Below are 14,610 nucleotides of genomic sequence, written 5' to 3'. Positions count from 1 at the left end.
TCCGGCTCCCCCGTATAAAAGAGCTTCAGACTTCTGATTACTTTGGAAATGAGTTAATATATTAAATACTCGACGTTCAGCAAGTAAACGAGAAAAAGTTTAGTAAAGATTTAAAACAACGATGAGTACAGTGCGGATAACTTGCGCTATGTCTTAAGAAAACCTAGTTTCCCTCGCATCACTGTGTTAGTCACATCTCTTTAACCATGTGTCATACAAAGATATAATTTTTCACTTAAATTCAGTGGTGTTAGATGTTGGAACTTCCTGCAAAATGTTTTGTGAACTGAGTTAGTACTAAAGAAGTATGATGTTTGGAAGAACTCCGCTCACAGCTGGTACAATTATTGTCTATTAAAACACGACCGGATTGATGGCTTTAAGCCGCATCATCAGGTGAACCTACGTGGTAAAAAGCAAAGTAGTATCACTACTTTTTACGGATATTAAAGTTCATAAAAAAAATGTCTAAAATATACACACAGTATTAAAAGATCATTAGCATACCCATCGCTCCTAGTTCTAAAGTTACTGTTCAGAGAATATTGTAAATATTATGGCGAGCGAAAGGTAAAGAAGAAATGCCCCATTCTTTAAAATTTACCTGCATTTAAAAAGAGAAAAGAAAATACTTAAGAGTGAGCGGACGATAATTTTTTTTTAAAAAAGGAGGCGGATTGGCGATAAAGAATTGTCATTGCTTATATGATTAGTCGCGGCACACGCAAATTTGATGTGGAAAGTATCAGGTGCCAATGTCTTACCAGCATGAGAACAAGACAGCTCAGTGCAGGGAAAGGCAAAAGCAGCCCGCACGACCGATTGAGACTAGCTGGCTCGCGGAACGGAAGCCATCCATGTGGACAGCGCGAAGTTGCATACTTATGAATAGGAGCGCTGGGTTGTTACGTTTACAAGCGAGAAATAGTACAGAATTTTATTACCTACTAGCACCTAACCATACAAACAACCAAAATTAGCCAGAATGCTATAGTGCTTTAACTCCAACTGGTTATTCAACGTGAACTGTGCGTTTACTTTTTTATGTCTAAAAATTTCCACTTCCTCTAATACATTCGAAATGTGGCATTTTTCTTTTCTGTGCAGTATTTTTTTTTTCTGAAGTGCTTGTGATGCTGTGCCCTTCTTCGGGTAATTGCGCTGTTGACGCAAAGCGGGGATTATATAAGTTAAGGTGTTCCTGAAATCTTATTCGAAATTATCTGCCGGTTTACCCTATATATTTTTAAGGCAATCATTGCATATAATGCAATATACACACTCTTCATTATGTTCACTCACCACAGATTTTTTCTTGTGCCTGAGCTTTCTGCCTGGATCTGAAAATGTAACATACGCTGGAATAATGTTTTTGGATCTCGTAAGTCTCCAAATTTTTTTCGGATATCGCACCCAGATATGGTATTCTACCAAAAACAGAGCCTTCCTTTGTCTGCTCGGCTCGTGTAGGCGTTATAAAATCTATCTCTAATGCGCTATGGGAAGGAAGATTTGTCTTTATCGGTATACTTCTATGAACTACGTTAACAATTTCTGGGTCGTGACCGTTTTGATACGCTGTATACTGTGTAACTTCATATTCAGCCACTAGAGCTTCTCTGGTAAGAGGCACTTCATACATATGGTTGAACATGACTCGAAATGTTGCGGATGTATATTTCAATGGATGACATGACTGCCTGTGTATAACAAGATCTGTCGTGGTTGGCTTTCGGTAAATATCGAAGCCTGTATTTCCATTTTTTACGGTCACTTGGAGGTCCAAAAACGGTAAGCTGTAATTCTCAGCGCACTGCCCAGTGAACGGTATCTTTTGGTTCGAACTGTTTAGATCCCGAAGAAACTGGTCACTTTCAACATGATTATCGTCGTATAATATGAAAAAATCTTCAACATATCTATTCCATAAATTATCTTCTAGCATTATAAGGAAGTTTTGTCATAAATTCTTCCTCACAGTTGGTCATAAAAAAATTTGCTATGTTATAAGCAAGTGGAGAGCCCATGGCTAAGTCTTCTTGGTGTGAATAAAAATCATCCCAGAATTTAAAATAATTAAAGCGGCTTAAAGCCGCGCAACCGGTCGAGTTTTAATAAACAACAATTTTACCAGCTGTGAGCGGAGTTTTCCCTAACATCATGCCTTTCAACAGCTGCGGAATACAAAATAGTTGGTGACTAAAGAAGTAATAACTTGAAACAGCAAGCCTGATGCGGCATTTACGCTGCGTGGACAGTGTAAATGTAGTAGCCGAAAATTTACACGTCTTGCACTTTAGTGCAATTACTTCACATATTCGTAGTTACAAAACAAATTAATGTATTCTAATTTCACTTTTGAATAAAATATAGAGAAAATATTGTTGGATGCGACTCTGTAAACGAAATTATTAATCATATAAGAATTGGTCCCTAGAAAATATAAATGAACGGATATCCCATTCCACAACACGAAAATTTGAGACAAGAATATACTGACGCCACATCGCAAAAATAAGTGAATCCCTGTATTGGAATAATATCCCAGATAACATTGTACCGTACACAATGTAACATGGATTTTATGTCGCAATCGTGAAGGAATATCAGTACATACTTCCTGGTTGGTAGAGGTATTTGCCATCCTTCGGAAATTTACGGGATCTGGAAATGAGTTTTGCTTCAGATTTATAAACTGCTACCTTGATGGATAAAACCTGATGTCTCGTAGTGGTCTGCGACAACATCCGCCAGTATTGATGTGAAAGAAACCGAGTGTCGAAACCAGAAGCGTGAATTGATGTATATTATACCGTTAATTTTATTTTATATTGTGGTTTTATAGACTAGATTAGCATGTTTGGGTTTCCAAATGATGTACACAAATGTTCATTGAAACTAAGCTCGCTATGTGTGTGTGTTTTGCCGTATTGTAATATGTTGGTAAAAGACTGTCGCAGGTATCTTATTGTGTGCTCTTGAGTGTGTTGAAAGTCGCCATGCTTATTTGCAGGTGAGTTCACCAATCTCCTTAGCGCCTCTCCAACTCCACTTCGACATAACATTCCTGAAACACTATAGAGAAATTAGAAGGACCAGAAAGGGTAACATTTACGTTCGAGTCTCACCGAATTATTTATCAGAGATAAGTACGCGTTTATTTCTTCCTTGAATACAACCTTTATTTACTGTAGAGTTGTAATACGTAATATTCACAATTATACATTTCCTTCGTCTTTATCAGAGCAAGAGCAAAATCGTAATCATTAACATTACATTCAATAATAGAGGCAATAAAAATTAGAGATAGTGCAATGACAATATTCGCTTTTCATTTGTAAAGAGTCTCTGGTTCCTACGTACAGCACACCATCGGTCACAATTATTCCCGTAATAAAATGTCATATTACAATTGCGTCCCCAGGAGTACAGCAGACTGAGTTACGAATCGATGCTGAACACCTGCATCAGACAGTTCTGAGCTCACGTTTCAATTACTGAATGCAATATTCTTCACACTTTTTCACACCCCATCATTGGTAGCATGTTTGATAGTTTACACACCAATGTTCAGTTAAATGTTGTTCATGTATTTCATGAAAATTACGTATTAATCTGCTTTTGTACTCGCATGTTGTGATGTAGGTTTGAGATTTGTGTGATGTTCACTATGTTTCATTACAGTTCTCAACACTGGAAAAATATGTGCTGGATTATAACGTGCCTCCTCACTCGAGCATGGATGAATGGGTTCAAAAATGGCTCTGTGCACTATGGGACTTAACATCTGAGGTCATCAGTCCCCTAGAACGTAGAAATACTTAAACCTAACTAACCTAATGACATCACACACATCCACGCCCGAGGCAGGATTCGAACCTGCGACCGTAGCAGTAGTGCGGTTCCGGACTGAAGCGCCTATAATCGCTCGGCCACAACGGCCGGTACTGGGTGAACGGGAAAACTAGGAAATACCGTACTGAGGTCTTCAGCATTGAGAGTTGCAACGTGTATCAATGTATGTTGATTTAACTAACTATATTTGCCGAATAACGTCCGATAAACCTTTCAGTGTCCTAGTCCTAGGCTAGTTACTCAGATACATGTCTGATATCAAAACCACTGAACTTGAGATTCTTCTGAATATACTATTGTCTTCTATAGACGTGACGGTGATAAATGATGAAGTTGACAGAGCAGTCGGCCAAAATATTGATCGAAGGAAGACGTGTTCAGGATGGACGTTTGACATGGACCGTAACTTTCCATTGGGTGGGTACAGGTACAGCTCGATGATGAGACATGGAACAATCATCGTAATAGCATATTAGAATTTCTGTGAACTGTGCTTCTTAGAATTGGATGACATCTTACATATAATCCTTTCTCTCATGACGAATCTCCGGTCCTTAGAGATTCGGATTCAGGTTTGCCCCTGAGAATCGTAGGAATTGTTAACACAACCAATGTGTAGCCTCTGGTCTGCATAAATTAGCGGAACTTCAGAGCACATTGTTCTTTCAATCATCATGAGCAAGTAATGTGTAGCCTCTGGTCCGCATAAATTAGCGGAACTTCAGAGCACATTGTTCTTTCAATTATCATGAGAATACCAAATGGTTTAGTGATTGCATCATTTAATAATTGTAGCACAACACTCGTGGAAATGTTATGATCTATTACGACATGACAATTGCAGATAGTAGTGCAAAGAGACTTGATCACAATACGTAACACTTATTTAGCATTCTTGCCAGATCATATTACATCACGTGGTAGCACAACTTATCACAAAATTAGAAGTTTAACTGTCTTGGGGTAACACCAGTTTCAATACGAAGTTCGTGTTAACCACTGCACAGAGTTTATACATATCATTATGTGTCTTTGAAAGTCATTGCACAGGAGCTCATAGTAGTAAATTGTTCTATGAAAACACTGTACCCGAATGTATCTATAATACAGATAGTCTGACAGTCAGTTTTTGTACATGCACGTCGTTACACTCTTTATTACAAGGGAGCTAAAGTACTCAAAATTACAAAGGATACTAGCATTATATGTGCATTTTCATATCCATGTTTCCCGACTAACCTTATGGTGATTGGTATCCCAACCACAAAAAAAAAAAAAAAAAAAAAAAAAACTAAGGGCAAAAAGTGCCCAATTGAGTCGAACAGAGATCACTCAGATCTTTGTATTAGTCATAGTTAGACACAGCTAAGGTTAAAGTATGTGGAGACTTCGTTAATTGTTTTTTTTTCTGTGGATGTCCTGCGCAAACAGATCACTTGAATTCTCTGCAGTGGTAGTGAAAACCTATCACTAATAATGTACCACTAAGAAAATGTAAGAAAATTGCTTAATACAATAGTTGCAATAATGTCACATACACTTAATATTAATGTGCATGGAACACAGACCACATAATACATATAATGAGAAAATTATATCTCAGCAAATGAAATACATATAAAAACTTTATCTGTCTGTGACATGTGAATGTAGTTCAGAACAAAGGCTAACGCAAAAATTATCACTAAACGATATAAAAAATATTACTCTCGCTGATTACATCAGTCTTTACAATACTATGGTTTTGGATCATGATGAGGGTACATCCTGTTCACCTTATTACTGTTGGGGTAATAGAAGACATATGCACTAAGATTCGGTACTGATATAATGTGATACGTTCCTGAGTTCGCAAAAGTTATTTTTTTTTTGTTTTCTCAAATAATGACTCCCTTTGGTGACTCTTTAGTAACACCTTTCTTCCCACTGAGTACAGTTGCATCCACTTTAACTGTTGGTCGTAGTACTTGTTCCTTTGTTGTACCTTTGCCTTCATCATATCTAATGCTTGACGAATCTTGGCCTCCCTACATTCTTCTATAACCATTATCTTTGGTAAACGACTGGTTGCACAAATTGTTTTCCATTTTATTTAACAGAAGTTCTGTTGGCGTAGCCCCAGTTGTTGAGAGAGACCAATTGTTGTATACTTCGTCAAATGGCTGTTGATAGTCCACTCACAATGTTTGACTATGGGGCCAATAAGTGAGGATAAACCTGTTGAATTCACGAAAACACCTCGCTGTTGGGTTGGCTTCCAGATGGAACCTGGTGATCAGAATTTGCCTAATCCCGTTGTTTCGTAAATATATTCGCCACCTCTGTCCTACAAAGTTGGCAACACCGTCTCACAATAATAAGCGTGGCTTGCCAAAGCGCAGAATGTAATAATTAGCGAGTTTGTTGTTCATGGTCTGCTTGGTACACGACTAGATAATATACAATTTTAAAATTTGGTAAATCTGTCATAAAATCCTACAGTTTCCTCTTCCACGAGTTGGGGGGCTCATTACGTCAACAGTCACAACCTGTAGTGTTTGTTCCATGATGATCGGATGAAAAATTCCTTGGGTGCTATGGTTTAAAGGTTTAGCCTTTTGACACACTTGACTTTTCTATATTATTTGCTGGACACTTCTTCTTAGATCAAGAACATGAAACTATCTTTTAATCTTTACTGAGCATCTGTAAAATCCACAGTGACCCCATACTACGTGTGCAAGCCATATTAGATTTTCCTACAAAGTCTAGTGGAATGCAAACGCATCGGTTGATTGGATGAAATATGTGCCATGTTTCTACACAATCTAAGATATGCTCGACAGTTTGCTACATCCTTCGTAAGCGAAACTTTGAACTCTATAGTTTGTTCTTCTCTAAGTAGCATCTGTTAATGTTTGTGGAAATGTTGACAAGGCATCTGCAGTAATATTCCTGTAGAACAGACGTCCATTGCGCTAATCGTGGATGTAAAAACTCGAAGTTATTCAAAAAGCTCTGTGCTTGATTATCGCAATATATCTTCGTATCTGCTCCAGCCACGTAATAATGAAATCTGTGAAACGCCTATAACACCGCCAGTGTTTCCAGTTTTGTAGTTGTGTATGCTTGTTCAGGTTCCAAGCGTTCGACTTGCAAAAGCTATGGGGCAAAAAGCAGGTAATCCATCGCCAGACAGAATCTAAATTAGGCATGCTCCTAATCCACAGAACGATGCGCCCATCATTAATTCAAAATCTATTTTCATATCAAGATCCTGTAACATTACTGGATTGACGAGTGGTTTTTTGTATTGTCAAATGCTATCTGGTACTTTAAATTTAACAAAGCATGTAAATTTAGGACTTGGTTTGGCATAAGACGTTGGGAAAATGAGGCTAATTCTAAAAGTGCCTTGAACTACGTTTTATTGTATGGTGGTGGTGCATTCCTTGTTGCAGTAACCTTTCTCCTCATAGGCAAAATTCCATATGAAGAAATTAAATGTCCAAGGAAACTTTAACTTCTTTAGACCGGCAGTCACCCTGATGTCGAAAATTTTCCAGGACACGTCATATAATCTCAATGTGTTGCTCCCAAATTGGTGTTTCAGTTAACATATCATCAGAAAACAGTTTAACTAAACCACATAACTCAGGTCCTAACACAGTGTCTAGTGCTGAAATGAATACACCCCAGCTAACATTAAGACTGAATGGCAATGTTGTATATTGGTAACTGCATCACAAGTAAAGGAATGCTGTATACTTTCGTAGTTCCATGTCTAGTGCTACTTGTCAATATGAAGAGCTTAAATCTATTGTTGTGAAAACCTTGATATCAGGAAACGACTGAACTACCTCTTCTGTACTTGAATGTGGTGTCCTCACTGGAAGAATTATTTTAGTTATTGCTCTGGCGTTCAGAACTAAAAAAGACTCCCATGTGATTGTGGTACCACGAGTAATGGGCTACAATATTGGCTACTGGATCGTTCTATAATGGCCCAGCTGAGCATTTCTTGGTCAGTGGCTGCTCTTAGCGCCCATGGAATTATTAAAACTTCTGACACTATATTTTATGCAGTTTCACATTTAGATGACATTGATATAAAAATTCTGGCTTCTCGTAAAATACCACAGCATATTCTTGTAGCAACTGTCTTAATTCTATCTTTTGCTGTGGCATCAGGGCATTATATTCAGTCATCTTTTGGTTAGTTTGTTCAAATATTCTTAAACTAGATGAATTGCTCAATGGGATGATCCTCCTGCCAGTATCACGAGTAATTATTTTTACTGCAATTCCTTGATAGTAGCGTCCAGGTAATTCTTTTTTCTGAACCAAATTGACTGTTGAAAGAACTCCATCTCTAGTTAGCATGTGTTTACTGGAGGTGAAGTCTATTGTTGCATCCATCTCTCTCAGTAATTTATGCCACAAAATCAAGTCCACAACAAGATTAGGTACCAATTGCAATCGACAGTCCCATTATCAAAGCCCATTTTAATTCATGTGCGTAGTTTATTAGTGCGAGAGCATCCTCCTAAAGCATCAAGCATTTTGCAGGTAGCCAAAGGCCAGGTTGGCGAATTAGGTCGTTCCTGGAATCACTTCATAAGAGCTGTGGAGACACCTTCCACACTTACACCAATGTCTAGGATTGCGAAAACATTGAATCCCACAATACTAACATTAATAGTCACTTATGGCATATTTTTTGGTTTAAAATTAAGGGTTGCGCACCAAACAATAGTTCGCTCCTAATGTTAGCTGCATTGTTATACTGTATCATCTTCATATTACTGTCACAAACCTATTCACTTACTCCTACCAGCCTTTTGGGGCTACAGTTCGACGCATTTAGTTTTTCTGATGTTGATTGATGAGTATAGTTTATTCATCAGTAATGTCAGTAGTAAGAGGGGAGTGACTTCTACATCATCACTTGTCACATTATGATACAGTTGATTATTGGAATTCGCATTCGAATGTGGTGTTGCTAGATTTTTTTGATAGCTGGGACTGCAGCGTCTATCATATCTTTTCTTCCTGTATTTACTGCCATTGTTATTCCCACTTCTATTTCTTGAGCTACTCATTTTAATGTACGTAGTATTGTGAGAACCTCCTTGTTGAATTCATCAGCATTCGAATAGTACTGAAAGTTATTTGTATCCCTATTTGAATAATTCTTTGTATTAGAACAGTTTTAGCAATTGCCATTAATACCTCTCGCCTTTACGACTTCCATCAACATGCCTACTACATCCAGTGCAGAAAAAAACTCGTGAAAATTGATATTTATTTCATAATGTCAATTGGTGGCTTCGCTTTCAATATTCTAATAACATCTTTGGCGGATACTGGTTCCTATAAATATTTCGTCTCATTTCGGTACCACTGAAAGTATCTGCGTAGTGCTTCTAACTGTGAATTGTACAGTTCTGCATTGTAAATCTACTTATGAATTCTCTCTTCTATCGAAGCTGATCAAAACTTTGCAATAAATGCGTTCTCGAATTAGATATATGTATTGCATGTTTCTGTAGCGTCAACTGGCCACGGCGCTCAATCATCTGTGGTATGTCCATTCATATAACTTATCTTTTGACTTTCATTCCAGGTTCTAGGTAAAACACCTTTAAATGGGCCGACGAAAACGATTGTGTGTACACCTCTTCTCCGGATTAAAAGATGGAAATTGTCTATACTGAATCATTTTTTCTTCCATATGTAATGCTGAATAATCACTCACATGATATGGCGTTACATTCGCATAAGGTGATGCTGGTGTCTGTACTTGCTCAAGTTGTTTAAAAGATTGTTGTGCAGGGTCTGTGTTCATTATCAGCAACGAGTGAGTAATTATGCTGCCAAGTATGACGTAGATTGTTGATTTGCTGACTGACATCTTCCATCTCGTAATCTATAGTTACACGCCATTCACATAATTGTTCGCTTAATTGAGTTCGAGCATCCCGCAAACCCCTGAAAAACTTTTCATTGCCAACATTTTTATATGACGGGACTTTATTTACCGCTGACTGAACCTTCTGTTCAACAGTAGTTGTCAGCTGGGTATCTTTGTCTTCTAGCTACTGGTGAGAAACTTCCGTAAAATGTTCTGCTTGTTGGCTGAGTTAGGTATTGATAATATCATGCTGTCCACAAGTAATTTCTCCTATTGCTTGTGACAGCTGTCGGCGGCAATTCTAGTTAACTCAACTTTGTTTTATCTTCATATTTTCAATATCCAATTTAAAGTATGAAATGCTTCTGCAAATGTTTGTATTGATCACGGAACTGTACGAATTCGTCAGCTAAACTTTCCTGTGCACTTGAAATCTGTATAATGGCACTATTAAGTCTGTGATCCTATGACCTGATGTTGTAGCATTATCTTAGTGGCCTGTATTTCTGTCTGCAATCCCGCCTGGCTGTTCACAAAGTCGGTTTTCAGTCCGGTTGATATCTGCTCAATACGCGCCAACATTTATGTACTGATCCGCAACCTTCTGTACCTTCACAGCCTTCTGAATATTTTGTTGCCACTGTTGCGTCATTCCAGTCTTCTGTCTTGTTTTAGCGATAAAAATTTTAATCCCCTTCTCAGATTCTCGTAATCCGTTCAAAATGATTAAATCAGTTACAGCTCAGTCATAAATGTTCTGTTGTATAACGTGCTTGAGTGAGCCTTTGAAAAGTCACTTCACAAACAATGTAATGTGGACCCTGTAGCAACAACGTCGCACATATAGTTGACATAAAATAATTATTAATACTAACTACGTCCAACCTAAAAAAAAGGATGTGCCTATCTATTAGTAACAATTCCCTCTTCTCCATTTAGAAGAGTCATCAAAGATATAAATGAAGATATACACCTGGTTTTCGTAGCGCGTTGTCGTCCGATGTTACAATTATTATTATCTTAATTTTTTATCATGTACATATATCTTCTCTGAATTACTCCAGCAATCGTAAATACAAAAAAATATTCTAATGTTATCTTTCTTGAATTTCATGGTTTTACACACAAGATTATCATGTTTTCTTGGTTTTCAAATGATGTATTGAAATGTCCATTGAACTTAACTCGCCTTGTGAGTGTTTTCTCGTGTGGTAACATGTTGGTGAAGAGCAGTGGCAGTTTACTTGTAGCGTGCTCATGAGTCCGTTGAAAGTCACCTTGTTTATTTGCATGTTCTCGCGTAATATTTTATCAGAGATGAACACGTGTTTATTTGTCCCTTATATAAAACTTCAACTGTCGAGTTGTAATATGTAATATTCACAATTATACGTTCCCTTCGACGTTATCAGAACAAGAACAAAATCTGAGTCATTAACATTACATTCAACAAGAGATAATAAAAATCTGAGATCATGCAATGATGATGTTTGCTTTTCTTAGCAAGGAGTAACGTCTTTGGTTCCTACACGCAGCATAGAACGTGACAGTTATTTCCGTAATATGTGGTCGTATGAGACGCAAATCTTATATCTATGGGTGCCATCGGATAGAATTTCATCAATTGAGTTGCCACTCTCCGACCACAGCCGTTAATTATACATGGTTCTGTGTTGGTCACGTTGAGGTTTTCACTGACACAGTTGTGACAGGACTGCTACAGGCACGTGGTAATACAGCAATCTAATTGGCGTGCGAACGCTAAGCAAAACTATTCAAGCAGCAGGTCCCCATTACGGCTAAAAAGAAGTAACAACAATCCGCCCCGGGCCCATCAAACGCCATACTTGAGACAATTGTTCGTGTTATTTACATAGAAAATAGGCAAGGATCCTTCACTGGAGGCAACCAGAATTCCTATACAGGGGTTGGACAAAAGTATGGAAACTCCACGAGAAATGCAGCTCAGAAGTATATGCAGTTGTTAGCCAAGACTGCTGGTTGTACTGTTTTATTTCACTAAGAAACGGCATCTACGTAGTGCCCTCAGTACGTTGCAGCTGTCAGTCGCACCAAAAAAACTCGAAGGGAGCTCCAGAAGCAGGAAATTACAGAGCGAGCTCGACTTCCAGAACCACTCGTCAGTGATGAAAATGGCCGTAACAGGACATCGTGGAGCCTAAGACATAAAACATGCACTGTGAGGTAATGGAAGGAATTAATTTGGTCGGATGAGTCTTGTTTCACTCTGTTTGCAACTTCTGGCCAAGTTAACGCCCCAAGAATGCAACATGGTGACGGTTCGGTGGTAATTTTGGCAGTCTTGCCGTGTTATGACCCCATGGTTACTCCCCAGGGTCGCATTACTACCAGGGATTATGTGGTCCTTTGGTTAATCAGGTCCATCCCATGATACAATGTTTGTTCTCAAAACGTGGTGCTGCATTCCAAGACAGCTCGCATCATTCGGGACTGGTCATATGAGCACGAAGACAAACTGTCGCATCATTTTTTTTAAAATAAGGTTAATGGCCCGACCATCATCAGACAAGATCACACTGTGTTATGGGAACGCCATGGTGTAGTGCTACAAGATCAGACGTCTAAGGGACAAGCCGTCAGAGGACCATCTTACCGGAATTTATACGACGTCATGGGAGGTTCAATTGAAAAAAAAAAGTCCTAATGTCTGTGAAATCTAATGGGACTTAACTAAGCTTACACACTACTTAACCTAAATTATCCTAAGGACAAATACACATACACCCATGCCCGAGGGAGGACTCGAACCTCCGCCGGGACCAACCGCACAGTCCATGACTGCAGCGTCTTAGACCGCTCCGCTGATCCGCGCGGCTGGGATTTAACATCTGAGGTCATCAGTCCCCTAGAACTTAGAGCTACTTAAACCTCACTAACCTAAGGACATCACACACATCCACGCCCGAGGCAGGATTCGAACCTGCGACCGTAGCAGCAGCGCGGTTCCGGACTGAAGCGCCTAGAACCGCTCGGCCACAACGGCCGGCGTCGCATCTCCCCTGGCGACTACAGTCACCTGATCCCAATACTATACAGCCTTTGTGTTGTATTTTGGTGAGAGTGGTACGATATCCATTATAATCATCGTTAACCGAACTTGCCTTTAAAAACCGTCCAAGACCGGCATTTATTAATCCTGAGATGACTGGAAACTGTTTCGAATGATTTTCCTACACCACGTCAGGTGTGGTAATAGGTTGTATTTTTCGTGTTTCATTATTTTTTGCCTACCTCCTTTCGTTCCGTGATGATTTCGGAAAGACTTCGAACACTATTGTATACCTGTTTCAACTTCAGGGGAAAGTGGCGAAAGGAGATCCTAGCCTCTGAAACACTACGTTTTTTGAATAGATATTTCTCTCGGCTTCAGTTACAGGTGAGCCGAATCTGTGACGGTGAATTCAGACCAATGACGTAAAACTTCTTTTCACAATCCCTCTGCACCACATTCCATTTCCTTCGTTGCATATGATAAAGGACGCTGTTGATCCATGGCATTTCTCTTTTCCGAAGATTTCCTCTGTTATTCTAGTCTAATACACGTGTCCGTTGCATAGGACACACAGCGCACTTCGTGTTGACCTCACGTACACTGCTAAAGGTGACGAACAGAGCTTCTGGTCAGAAAAATCTTGACTTCGATCTTGACTTCCTGCTTAGCAAACGTCCTTCGTTGCTGGCAGCTACTTAAGAATAACGTGAACTCGCGTGGCAGAACTTTCTTCAGGCTCTTCTGAAACGTTTCTTACATACCACATAACATTTATCACTGACACATTTATGGGCAGACATTAACACTTGACGGCCACCGTGGTGATGTAACACACTGTTTATTGCGCTCGTGTCTGTGATGAACAACTACTGATGACCTTAAGGGAAGGCTAGCTATGCTGCTGTTACCGCTAGGCACAGAGCGGCCTCGGATGTGTCCGTACTGTGGAACGCTGTACCATAGTAACATGTTTTTGCCGGGAGGTCGGTAACATCGTATCAGTGACCCTGTGCACACAACAGCAACACTACAAGCGATGTCATAAGAGTCAACAATTTCACTAGCATTCGAGATATAATAACGAACAATATAATAAAAGCTATTAAACAAGTTGGCAGTTACCAGTTTAACGTAACGAAGTATATCGTCTTTCTGTAGCTTTTTACGAGATGGATAGTCAAATGGGCAAAATAAAAGCCTTGCATTTCTTCTCAAGTAACAACATTGCAGAATTAGACAGAAGTATCTCAGCTTTATTATGTCCGAACAGGCCTGTTAAGGCTCAACGGTACCGACTGACAGTCATGTCATCCTGAACCCATAGGCGTCACTGGATGCGGTTACGGAGGGGCATGTGGTCAGCACACCACTCTCGTGGCCGTTGTTAGTTCTCGTGACCGGTGCCGCTACTTCTCAATGACGTTGTTCCTCAAATGGCCTCACAAGTTCTGGGTGCAGCCAGCTTACCAGCAGCGCTCGGCAGACACAGACGGCGACCCACCCAAGCTCTAGCATAGCCCTACTGCACTTAATTTCGGTGATCTAACGGGAACCACTGTTACAAATGCGGCAAAACCGTTGGCTGAGTCTATAAATCGGTTTGTGGAGGAACTACCGAAAATTATTTGGTTGGGTTACGTCTCTTCATTTTAAGCACACACTGGAGATGCCGTGCCGGTTTATCTTGGATGTAGCTCGGTCTTTCGCAGGTAGCAAGGGACAACCACAGCGGAAGTGACCAGGAAAAAGCTATATCACTAGTGTCATGTCACGATAAGTGGGAAACGACTAAAACTCTTACCCGGCCGGGAATCGAATTCGGGCCCTT

The sequence above is a fragment of the Schistocerca nitens genome, chromosome 6 (genome assembly GCF_023898315.1).
Source record: "Schistocerca nitens isolate TAMUIC-IGC-003100 chromosome 6, iqSchNite1.1, whole genome shotgun sequence".
NCBI lineage: Eukaryota > Metazoa > Arthropoda > Insecta > Orthoptera > Acrididae > Schistocerca > Schistocerca nitens.
The sequence above is the reverse complement of the archived record's forward strand: the minus strand, read 5'-3'. Positions refer to the sequence as shown.